Genomic DNA, 11,363 nt, shown 5'->3' on the forward strand with positions numbered 1-11,363 from the left:
GGCTCCTCTGGCTTCTCCGCCCAGTTTCTACTAGTCACTAAAGCTCTAGATTCCTCCAGAGACCCTCCTTCTAGACAAACAAGGACCCAGAAACCCCCTCCCTTCTTCTATTGGCATTAAACATTGTAAAGCCCTGGGAAGCAATGTCCCTAGCCAAGGCACTGAAGCTAACATTGAAATATGAAGGACAGACTTGGCTGGCTGGATAAGAGGCCTAAGACTAAAAAAATTGTCGATTTAACATTTCCCTTAGCTACAATACAGAAGAAAAGTTTCTCCTTCTCTCCATCTCCCTGACCTCACATGCTCTTTTCACCTTTATGTAGTTGAAAAAAAAGGGTCTGCTCTACATGTCCTTAGACACATGCCGGGTCCAACCTCTGTCCCAGATCATTTATCTTTTAAAGGGTCTTGACCCTACTATTTGAAGATGGGCCCCATGTGGCTGCAGACTCTGCACTCATTAATGAGATAAAGAAACTCAATTTTGGGGCCCCACTCAGCATCCTGGCTCTCTCTTACCTAAAGAAACTTCCCAAATACAAGGGCTTATTATTCCTTACCCCCTGAAGGCAGAGATATCTCTACAGGTTTTTCTGGTGGAAGATCCTACTCTTAATTTTCCCACCTGCTCACATTTAAACCCTGCAACTCTCATTTCCACTCCTCAGAACTCATCCACATCTTCTCCTCTTTCCCATTCATTCTTAGAAACTCTGGAGGAGCTCCTTCCCCACCCCTCCCACACACAGGAAGGCCCCTCACTCCAAGCAACATACACATGTTTCTCAGATGGCTCCTTCTTCCTTCAGGAGGGAATTCACGAGGCAGGGTAGGCAATAGTCTCTCTAGCGTCGGTTGTGTAAGAGCCTCCACTCCCAATATCAGCAGGCTGAACTTGTTGCCCTCATCAGAGCCTTCACTTTGCAAAGGGAGCTTCCCTCAATGTCTACTGTCCCTTGAATTACATATAGACTGAACTAAACTCCTTCCTTGGCTCTTCCTCTGCCACAGGCCCTCCCAAAGAAGCCACTCGACACCTCCCCTTTGAGCTTCTATATGGACAGCCCACCTCCCTGCTCAGCTCACCACCCTCTGATTCTCCACTACCCCTTGCTCCTCATCTTTTCTGGCCCCTTCTTGCATACATTAGGAACCTTCTTTGGCAACACAGGGATGTTGTTCTGGCAATACCAATTCTGCCTCTTCTCTTTCCCCCACTCTATCTCCTGGTGACCTGGTATTTTTACCACCCCCAATAAGCTCCCCTCCTTCTCTCAATTCTCTGCAAAATGGACTGGACCCTATCAGGTCATTCTTACCACTTGTTTGGTGGTCCACATTGAGGGCATCCCATATCGAGTTCCTAACCCCCATTTAAAACAGTCCTCTCTGCCCCCTTATACAGTGAGACCCACAAGCCGTCTCAAACTGCATCTCTCCAAGGTTGAAACCCCAATCTTCCTTTGGTCTCTGAGGACCATGGGAACACTGCAGAATCATGAGTGCCATCCTTCCCTTTTTCTTTTTTGCCCTCCTCCCTCACTCTGCACTCACCTCTCAGGGGTGCCACCACCAGGGATTACCATTCCAGTGTCCAGGAGACTTATAGCAAATTGCTCAAACCATACTAGCCATACAATGGCAGCTTGATTCTTTAGCTGCTGTGGCTCTGCAGAATCCAAGGGGCCTTGACCTTTTTAGGGCAAGAAAGGTGGATTTGTCTGAACCTACAGGAGGAATGCTACTAACATGGCAATCAATTTGGTAAGTAAAGGACAAGATAAAACAACTCCAACAAGACCTTGAACATAGGAAAACACAGCTCTCCTCTGCTGAAGGAATACCAATCCCTCACCAAAATTGGGCCCCCTGGACAGCATTCCACCACCACTCAACCTCCCTCATTGTCCGCATGATTCAAACACTGCCCCTTCCCAGCAGGAAGCAGTTAGAGAAGATTGACCTACATCCCTGTTCCCTATGGGGCCCAACAAAAAACAAAAAAAGAGGGAATATAAGGTCCTTGTTTAGCACCTCAATGGCCATCTTAACTGACAGCTGGCTTTTCAGGAGAAAGCTTCACTTTCCCACCCAAGGGTGTTTCTGAGAAAGGCTCACCACCCCTCACACCAACCCAACCCTTTGGGACCCACTCAGCTCTGATTTCCTGAGCCTCCCCCATAAAGGACCCAGAACTCAAGGCTGCTTTGCCCTCTCTCCATAGAGAGATGCCCTTTCCTTGTCAAGTCTGAAAAGTAAACTCCCTTATGTATCTCTGCCTGGTCTCCGTGTTTCACTTCTATCTTACCCTTCAATCTCTTCCATTAGGTTGTATTTACTAAATTGAAAAAGACTAGAAATATGGTTCATTGGTTAACTGTCCCTGGGTTCACCCCTGGTACCAAAAAAAAAAAAAGAAAAAAAGAAAAAAAAAGAAAGGAAAAAGTGACTTGTGAGCTGGGGATGTGGCTCAAGAGGTAGCATGCTCACCTGGCATATGCGGGGCTCTGGGTTTGGTCCTCAGCATCACATAAAAATAAAATAAAGATGTTTTTGTCACCAAAAACTAAAAAATAAATATTCAAAAATTCTCTCTCTCTCTCTCTCTCTCTCTTAAAAAAAGTGACGTGTTATATTCTTTTACTGAGTAAAATTTGGTGGTGGGTGTTTAAAAAAGTGGTTGTAGTGGACACATTGGCACACACCTGTAATTCCACCAACTCAAGATTTGGGGCAGGAGGATTGCAATTTAAGGACAGCTTGGGCAAGTTAGTGAGACTTTGTCTCATAATAAAAAACATAAAAGACTGGGGATGTGCTCAGTGATCAAACAGCCCTGCATTCAATCCCCAGTTCCTCCAAAAAAGAGGGGGTTGGAAATGTGTAACAGGGCTTCGCTCTTTTATTATTGTTATGCTCCAGTTCGGGACCCCCAAAAGACCACCAGAGACTGAGATCGATGTAAGCAGCAAAGAGGCGTTTATTGTGAGCTAGCTGGGTTCTCTGTGTACATAGCAATTGGTAACACCGAGAGGCCCTGAGTCTGGGCTTTGAGCAGTTTTATACACTCTTTGGGGAAGGCAGGGACTTCACATACATCATAGGATCTTTTAGCAAATCATCACACACCACGGGAAAATCATAAAACAACTCTAAAACATAATTACCACATTCACTGGTGGGAACAAGTTGGGTAGGGGTGATTGGTTACTACAAGAAGGGGATTCCTTTGAACTGATTGCTTTAAGCCACAAGGGGAGTACTGCTGAACTACATGGTTTCCCAACACATTGTTATCCACCACTATAAACTACTGGGAGAGTCATCTGGCATCCCAGGTAATTTTTCTGTCTCATGCTGATTGGTGGTTGCTAGGGGGTTGCTGTGGGTCCTCACCTAGGCTAACTGAGTCAGGGATACCTGGTGCCTCAGATCTCTCCTGTTATTTGTACATAAACAACTCAGCAGTGTGGGTATGTGCCTAGGAGTTCTCTGTGGGTTTTTCCAATGACGAGGGTCATGCCCCCTTCCTTGGACAGGGTTTGCTCTGAGGTAGAAGCTGGTTTCTCAAAAATAGAGTCACATCAGTTTCTCACTATATCCCCTGTGGCTTTGAAATTTACATTTTTCCCCCAAACCTTCTCCCTAACCTTCTCCTCCCTGAACTTCCTTTCCCTGATCTTCTCCTTCCTGGTTTCTCCTCTCGAATCTCATTTTCTCTGAAACACCTCTTTAAAAACAACCTGTTCCTGTGATGGGCAGAATCACAGCCTTTGGGACAGGAGTCCCCTGGGTTCCTCCTTTGCTAGCAAAGTAACAAACATTCTTTTTCCTTTTTCTTAAACCTGTGTCCTGGTTATTGGATTGACACTGGGGAGACCGACCTTTTACTAACCCTTATATAGTGCCCCTGGGTTCAATCTTCAATACTAAAAATAAATAAATAATAAGGCAAGCAAGCAGGATGAGCATACCTATCTCTCCGTCATTGGTGACTATTCCTTTTATAGTCCCCATGCTTGCCTTCCTGGCTTTAAAGGGTTTTAAACACTTTCCTACAACCACAAGCACTCCAAACTGTTGCCATCAGTTTCAGACAACTCAAGGAAACTTGTTGTGTCCTTTCTGAGGATGTCTATCATCCATGAACTCCTGTGCACTTACAGGTGGAGCTAATGGTGAAAGTTTTCCATAAAAATGACACCACTCCATGTCAAAATCTGACAAAACAGGGCTGAGGGAGGTGCTAGGAAGAGGGCATCTTGAACTACCCAAGTAGCTGGGATTACAGGGGCAGGTCACCAAACCTGGTACTACACAATATTTTTAATAGGCTGGACTCTTCTGATTTATTTCTTTCCCTGGATTTCACTCCACAGTGGCACACTGTAATGTGTACAAGATACACATGACAATCGAGCCTCATGTCAGAATTAGCATTTTCCATCTCTTATTTCCAAATGCTCTCAAATACTATATGTGGCTTTTAGCATTGCTTACATTTAAACTGAGCATGGTGGTACCTATCTATAATCCAGCTATTCAAGAGGCTGAGCAGGAGGATTTTATGAGGTTGAGTGTAGTCTGGAAAACTTAGTGAGATCCTGTCTCAAAATAAAATGTGTCTGAGAGCCAAACGTGGTGGCAAGTGTCTGTAATCCCAGTGGCTTGAGAGGCTCTGGCAGAAAGATAGTGAGTTCAAAGCCAGGCTCAGCAACTTAACATGGCCCTAAGCATCTTAGTGAGTACCTGCCTCAATAAAAAATGAAAAGAGCTGGGGATGTGGCTCAGTGTTTAAGCACCCTGAGTTCAATGCCCAGTATGAAGAAAGAAGGAGATGAAGAAGGAGGAGGAGAAAGGATGGCAAAAAGACAATAAGGAGGAGAAGGAAGAGAAGAAAGGACAGAAAAATAAACGAGCTAAGGGCGAATGGACAACCCAGACCTGAGGCAGAGTCCACCCACGAGCTGACCGTTCCCTCTACTGGGCACAATGAAATCTGGCTCTAGAACCCAGCAGTGGAAAATTGCTTGGGGGAGATGGGACACACTGGAACATGCCTGCCCCCTAGTGGCTGATTTACAGGTGGCTCTGGCTTCAGATTCCATTTTTCTGTGTTTGGTGCTCACTCTAGAGAGCAGCCTTAAATAATAAATCAAAACTAGATCTCCCCCAACCCAGAAAGTGATTTTCTGTTTGTTTATTTTTGTTATTAGATACAGTGATGGGGGAAGAAGCACTGTTGGTGCACCTGGGTAGTGTCCTGATGCTTGGAGAGCTTGAACTTGAATGCAATCTGATGTTGGCCTTCGAGTCTTTTAGGGCTCACTTGAGGTCTCTGTCAGCTAGATATGAAGGTGCTGGCCCCGAGGCCTTGGTTTCTGCACCTGAGATATGGGGCATCTTGGAGGTCGCTGGATAGATGAAGCTGGAAAACTGGATCCTATTTGCTGGTGAATCTAGCTTTCCTGCTAGGTTTTGCTTTTCCTGGACTAGAGATCCCATGACTCCTGCTGCAGGCAGAGCCTGGCCTCATGTCCTCTCTGAGAACAAAGGGCCTCAACTCCCCATCTGCCTGCATGGCCAGTCTTGCTACCCTTGTCAGTACAGAAATATCCCTGACCCAAGAGAAGCTTTACTCCTCTGTGGAGTGCAAATCATCAGCCTCCAGTCAAGTTGCCCAGGGTGGCAAGCTTCCCAAGGTCACTCAAGTGCAAGCCAGTCTTTCCCACCTGGTGCTACTGAGTCTTCTGAGAGTGTCCCTATTTCTTGTTAATTCACTCTGGGGAACTTGATCCTCTCAACAGCCTTCTGGAAATGAAAACGACCTCAGGCCACATTGCAACATTATGCAAGCCTGCCAACTGGCTCTTGGCAAGACCTTCCCTGGGGGCACCTCTCCAGGCCTACCTCCCTGCTCTCCCTAGTTCAAGGTGATGAGTTGCCATTACCCCACCTAAAACCAGTCTTGTCAGAGGACCTTAGCAGAGTCCAGTCTCTATAATCCACTGAGGGTGGAAGCTATAATCTCTTTGAGAAGCTGGAGAGAAGTGGACATGGGTCAAAGGCATGTGTCCCAGTCATGGTTTGGATATGAGGTGTCCTTTAAAAGCTGCTGTATTAAGAAGGGTTACTCAGCCTTTACGTGGGAAGGATGGAGTCACTGAGAAAGCCAAGGGGCCCCATTAAGTCACCCCCCACCACCACCCCCATTCCCACCCCCCAACCCCTGCAACTTCATTTTTTAGTAGGGGAGGATTCGCAGCCTCTCCCTGCCTGGGTGGAGGATTTAGGAGATCCTAGGTGCTTTCTATGGCCCAGCCCCTTGGGGAGATGCCTTGGTCCCCTAAACTTTAGCATGCCTGAAAAGCCACCAAGGAAATTGTTCAACAAAGATTCCTGGGTCCCACTCTCACAGGCTTCAGGTAGGATACCTACAATTCGCATCTCTAGCAGCTCCTAGGCGCTGGGATCTGTCAGCATTGATGGCTCCCCCAAGGGCACTGCCCTGTCTACTCTTGGGGCCCCACTTCCTTGGAGGTGAGGGGCCATTAGCAAAACGCAACGCAGGAGCCGCCTCATCACAAGCTCTTTTTGTGCATTGTGATTTCTGAAACAAGACCTTAGAAGGGCCCTGGATCCCTCTGACTAGGGCAGCATGGAAAAAGTTGCAGAAGCTGGTGCAGTGGGGGAGGGGTCAGAGCAAACCAGGTGGAGAGCCAGGAAGTGCCCTTCTTTCCAGATTGGGAAGCTGTCTGTCCTTGCAGGAGGCACAGACTTCATCAGCTGCCCCAGAAAGCCACCTTTGACTTCAGAACGCCCAGGTCTGCAGGGAGAACTGGTGGGGAACCCAAGGGCACACCACAGGGAGCGCCCCTGGGAGGAAAGCTACCTGCAAGGACTGGCATCTGCTCCCACTGTGCTTTGGGTGTTCCCCTCAAGTCCTTGCTCACTTTGCTCCATTAGAAAAAATTTACATGAAATTTACTTACCATTTTAGGGGCCATTAGCAAAAAGCAAATGTTTTGGAGTCAGAAGTCCTAGTTGCCCTCCCCTTGCCTCCAAGAGGTTGGGAGTAACCCCGTAGGAAATGGTGGAAAGGCTGGGGGCCTTCTCCTAGTCTGTTTCTTCATGGTTGATGGGTCAGTGCTGCACAGGGCTGTTGATTTGGATCAGTGATACAATATGTGCCCACAGTAGTCCCAGCACACCAGGCCGCTAAGTAGCCTCCAGCACAAAGAAAATGCTTCAAATAATTTAGGCTTCCCCCCCACCCCACAGTGGAATTCTCTTCCTTCTTGCTTGTTTTTATGGAGCCAAACCTGGCTTTCCTCCACAGTCTTCCTGCACAATGTCTCTGGTACAATATTGATACATCCATGTGAATTCTTTAAGTAAATGGATAGAAACTTGAGAATTCAAGGGATGAACTCTTTGGTTTCCTATTGTCAACAATTTCCGAGGTGGCATATCCCAATAAAGCAGCCCCTGTCCTGTATCCTCAGGGGACACTTTAAGACCTCAGTGGATGCTTGAAACCACAGATAGTAACAATCCCGAGTTCTTTCCTGCACATAAGTACCCATGAGAAAGTATGATTCATACATTAGTCACCCTAAGTAAACAACAATAACCAAAAACAGAACAATTTATTACAGTATATAAGTATATAAAAATACACTGTAATAAAAGTTTTTTTTTTATTTTTTATTTTATTTTTTTATTTTTGGTTTTAAACCACAGAATATATTTAATTCAAATTAAACATGAAACTAGAATAATGTTCAGTCCGTATCAAGGAGCAATTATATTGTTAAAAAAAAAAAAAAGACAGTACATTTCTCTACATTCTGGCAATGTGACAAGGCACAAGTCACGTCCAGTTTAATGAGGTGACAGATCCAGGAGTCACCATCGGTTCTGAGTGGACTGGGAAGACACAGACCAGACTTAATACAAAACGGTTCTGCAGCAAGTCTGCAGGAGGGGCTCCCTCCTGGTACATGAGGGTGAGCGCCCCAGTAGCAAGCAGCACTGACCTGTGGCTGAGGGTTTTATTAAATAGACCGCGCGTTGCTTCTCCTTTGCTCCGAGCTGCTGTGGGTGCCACCTGCGTTCACAGCAGTGGCCAAAGCTTCCTATGCACTGCTCGGCAGGAAGGCTGGTCCTCTCCTGGTTCTTCTTTGCTTTTGACTTTTTGCCATGGTTGCCCTCCCAGGTAAAGAAAGCCAACTTCTTCAAGACCCAGGTCATGCAGCTTTGAAGTGTGGGCCTCCACGCTCTCCTTGGGCTGTGCAAAAGGCCAGGTCCTGCGTGGGAGGACCTTTCTCCTCCACTGAAAGCTATTCACTGTCTGGTCTGCCTAGCCTAGTTCCGGCCCACAGGGTGGGAGGGACGGCTGGGAACAGCTTTCTTCGCAAGGCGATACTTTCCCTGTCAGTGTCTGTATCCAGCAGAATGTGGCCGGGCAGGTCTTTGTTTGCCGAGTCTGAGTGCATTTCAGAAAAGATGCTGCGAAGCGGTTCTGAAGCCCTAGGATTGGTGTCTGTCACTATTTTGGAAGCTGTTGGTGCTGCGCTGCTAAGGCTGCTGTCCCCGGAAGAGTGGGCACCAGGAGGATGGGGGGGCGGGGGCATGCTGGGTCAGTTCCTTGGCTTTGGTACTGGCCTGAGTCTCGGCAGGGTTCCAGCATGTGTCTGCGCAGCCTTAGGGTTACTCACCACCTGGGTCTGAGCAGCTGGCAGGTTGGAGTTCTGCTTTCCTAAGGGTGGAGTACTGGGGGGGGGGGGGGTGGCCTCTGAGGAGAGGTGTGGGGCGGCTGCTCGAGTCCGTGCTCACTGGGCAGTGTCATGGAGGTGGGTGGGCCCTAGCCGCTCTGTTTGCTGTGCCCCTGCAGCATGGCCTGGGTGGGTGGCTGTGGCAGCGGGTGGCTGGGTGCTTGTATTGGAGACAGGCTGCTGGAGTACCTCAGGGTGCAGAGAGCTGGGAGGTGGCCGAGGGCTGGCCTGGGGCTGGGCCTGTGTGCTGTGGGGGAGGAGATGGACTTCGAGCAGATGGCTTTGGTGACAGGCTGGGTGGAAGCTGAAACGCTCCTGGAGCACTCGGGTCCCCGTAATGGCCAGGAGGCGGTTTTCCCGGGTTTGGGGGCCCTGGAGCAGGTTTTTTAACTGCCCGGCGCAGCGTGTGAGGGCTGGGACCAGCAGCGTTGTGAGCTGGGCCGACAGGGAGCTAATGGAAGCTGGCACCTTCCTGGGCCTGGCTTTGGCCACTGGTCATTTGACTGCTATTTCTCCTTGGTGCAGAGACAGCTGCAGATACAGAATCCTTGGGTTTTGGAGAACTGCTGTCACCTGGGCTCAGCCCCTGCTCCAGTATGCTCGCAGGGGAGGGGGCTGTCCCACCCCCTGAGCTGCTTTCAGCCCTAGAGCTCTGGGAAGGGGGCTCTGGGCCTTGCTGGAGCGGAGGCGCTACCATCCATGGGCGGGAGCGGTGGCTGGAAAGCGGGGGATATGTGCTTTCTATTTAGAGTGCCACCCCACCGGAGGGCCTGGAAGTCCATAAGCTTCACACCAAAGCTCTCCTTCTTCACCAAGTCCCTTTCCATCACCGCCATGCTGGCCAGCTGCTACCTCTCCAGAGTCTCCGAGTCAGAGTCGTTTCCAGTGTCAGATGAGTAATCGGAATTTGGGGTGGCGAGAGGCACGAACACTTCTGATACATTAAACTCCACCTCTTCAGGGAAGAACCAGTCTGCGTGCATGGACGGATGTGGCCGCTGCCATTTCAGCCAGTGTTCCTTCATTTTTGGCCCATAACAAATTAGGGCCTAACACGATTGCAATGTTGCTAGGAGTCATTTTATTAATGTCACTAGTCTGAGCGAGCTTTGCAAGGAACTTGATTAAATACCTAAAATTAACAAAATTCTGTGGTGGCAACTTCTGACATGTTCTCCATAAATCTTGAAGTTTTTTGTCCTGATCCTGCACACTTGCCACTTGTGTCCACTCCTCATACAGATTAAAAGTCGTCAGAGGTTCAGGCAATTCCCGTAGGTAGGACTTCAAAGCACCTGCTACAGCATGGGGGTCTGAGTAGAACTCGTCCAGGTGAGAAGTAGAACAATCCAAAGCGGCTTTCAGCTTCTTTAACTTGGAGGCTCCAGCCCCGATTCGGAAAAGGCCCTCCTCCTTCATACCCATCTCCAGGAGCAGCATGACACAGGCTTCGATGGGAAGCCGCGATCTCACGCCCACTCCGCTTCAGGTGCTCTTCCAAAGGCGTCCCAAAGGCTGGTTTTTCTGCCCACTTATCTTGATGGGCTCGCATTTCGGGAAGGGCCTTTTCTAAGACTGCTAATGCTTTTCTATGGTAATCTGCTTGGGCTTCTAATAACTTAACAAAGAATTTGCCGAACTCCCCTTCCTTGGCCATGAAGTTGTACATGTCTGCTGCAAGTTGATCCTTGCACTGTTCTACTTTATTTCCAGCTTCATCCATCTCTTCCTTTAAGGTATCTATTTTTGATGGGAGCCCCTGAAAGTTGGTTCCTGAAGATTTGTGAGCTTGGTTCCACCTGGCTCGGACTGAGTCCCAGTCCAACACCAATTTAGCCAGCTGTTTCCTCTGTTTCTGGATGTTGGGAATCTCCACCTCTGCTATGCCATAGAGAGGGTCCATGATCTCCTTCTCAATGAGGACCTCGTGCTGAGAGAGCTCCAGAGCCAGCTGGTGCTCAGCGTCTCCGCAGGTCTCCAGCATCTTCCCCAGGAAAGAGTCTTCCAGCTGAGTGGATGCTTCTTGCATATTCTGAGAGAGAGCTGTCAGAGGGAGTTTTTTGTGTCCTCTCTCGGCATCAGTGTCATGCTGGCCTTAGAAGCATGCCATGAGCCGCTTATGGGAATGGTGACACATTGACCGCACAGTGTCCAGGCGCCGCTCAATCTGTAACAGATCTTCACTGAGGACTTCTGTTTTCTCGGCTCTGCCCACGGTCTGGTTGGCCAGCTGCTTCATTCCTTTGAACTGCTTCTTCATGGCGGCGGCGGCAGCGGCCCATGGGGCTCCGGCCGGGCAGGAAGGGAGACGGGCTGGCGGCTCCTACATTGCTTCCCGCCATGGGCAGTAGCCATAAAAGTTTTTTTAAACTTAAAAAAAACAGCTGCTGTATTAACAGAAGAGGAGAAATGATCAAATCATGAGAGCTGTAATCTAATCAGTGGATTAAACCATCCAATGATTAATTAGTCATTTTCCAAGTACACTCAAGTATTTTCCAAGTATATTCTGATAATTAGCATTTCTCCCTCATATTTAACAATACAAATAAAATCAGAACAGAGCCATGATATTGTCAACCA

At 48.4% G+C, this 11,363-nt stretch overlaps 1 pseudogene; it reads right to left on the minus strand.

Annotated features, from left to right (window-relative positions):
• Positions 1-8,848: 8,848 nt before the first annotated feature.
• On the minus strand, positions 8,849-11,054 carry LOC144368164 (rho GTPase-activating protein 17 pseudogene; annotated as a pseudogene).
• Between the last annotated feature and the right edge of the window lie 309 nt (positions 11,055-11,363).

The sequence above is a fragment of the Ictidomys tridecemlineatus genome, chromosome 11, assembly GCF_052094955.1.
Source record: "Ictidomys tridecemlineatus isolate mIctTri1 chromosome 11, mIctTri1.hap1, whole genome shotgun sequence".
NCBI classification, from domain to species: Eukaryota; Metazoa; Chordata; class Mammalia; order Rodentia; family Sciuridae; genus Ictidomys; species Ictidomys tridecemlineatus.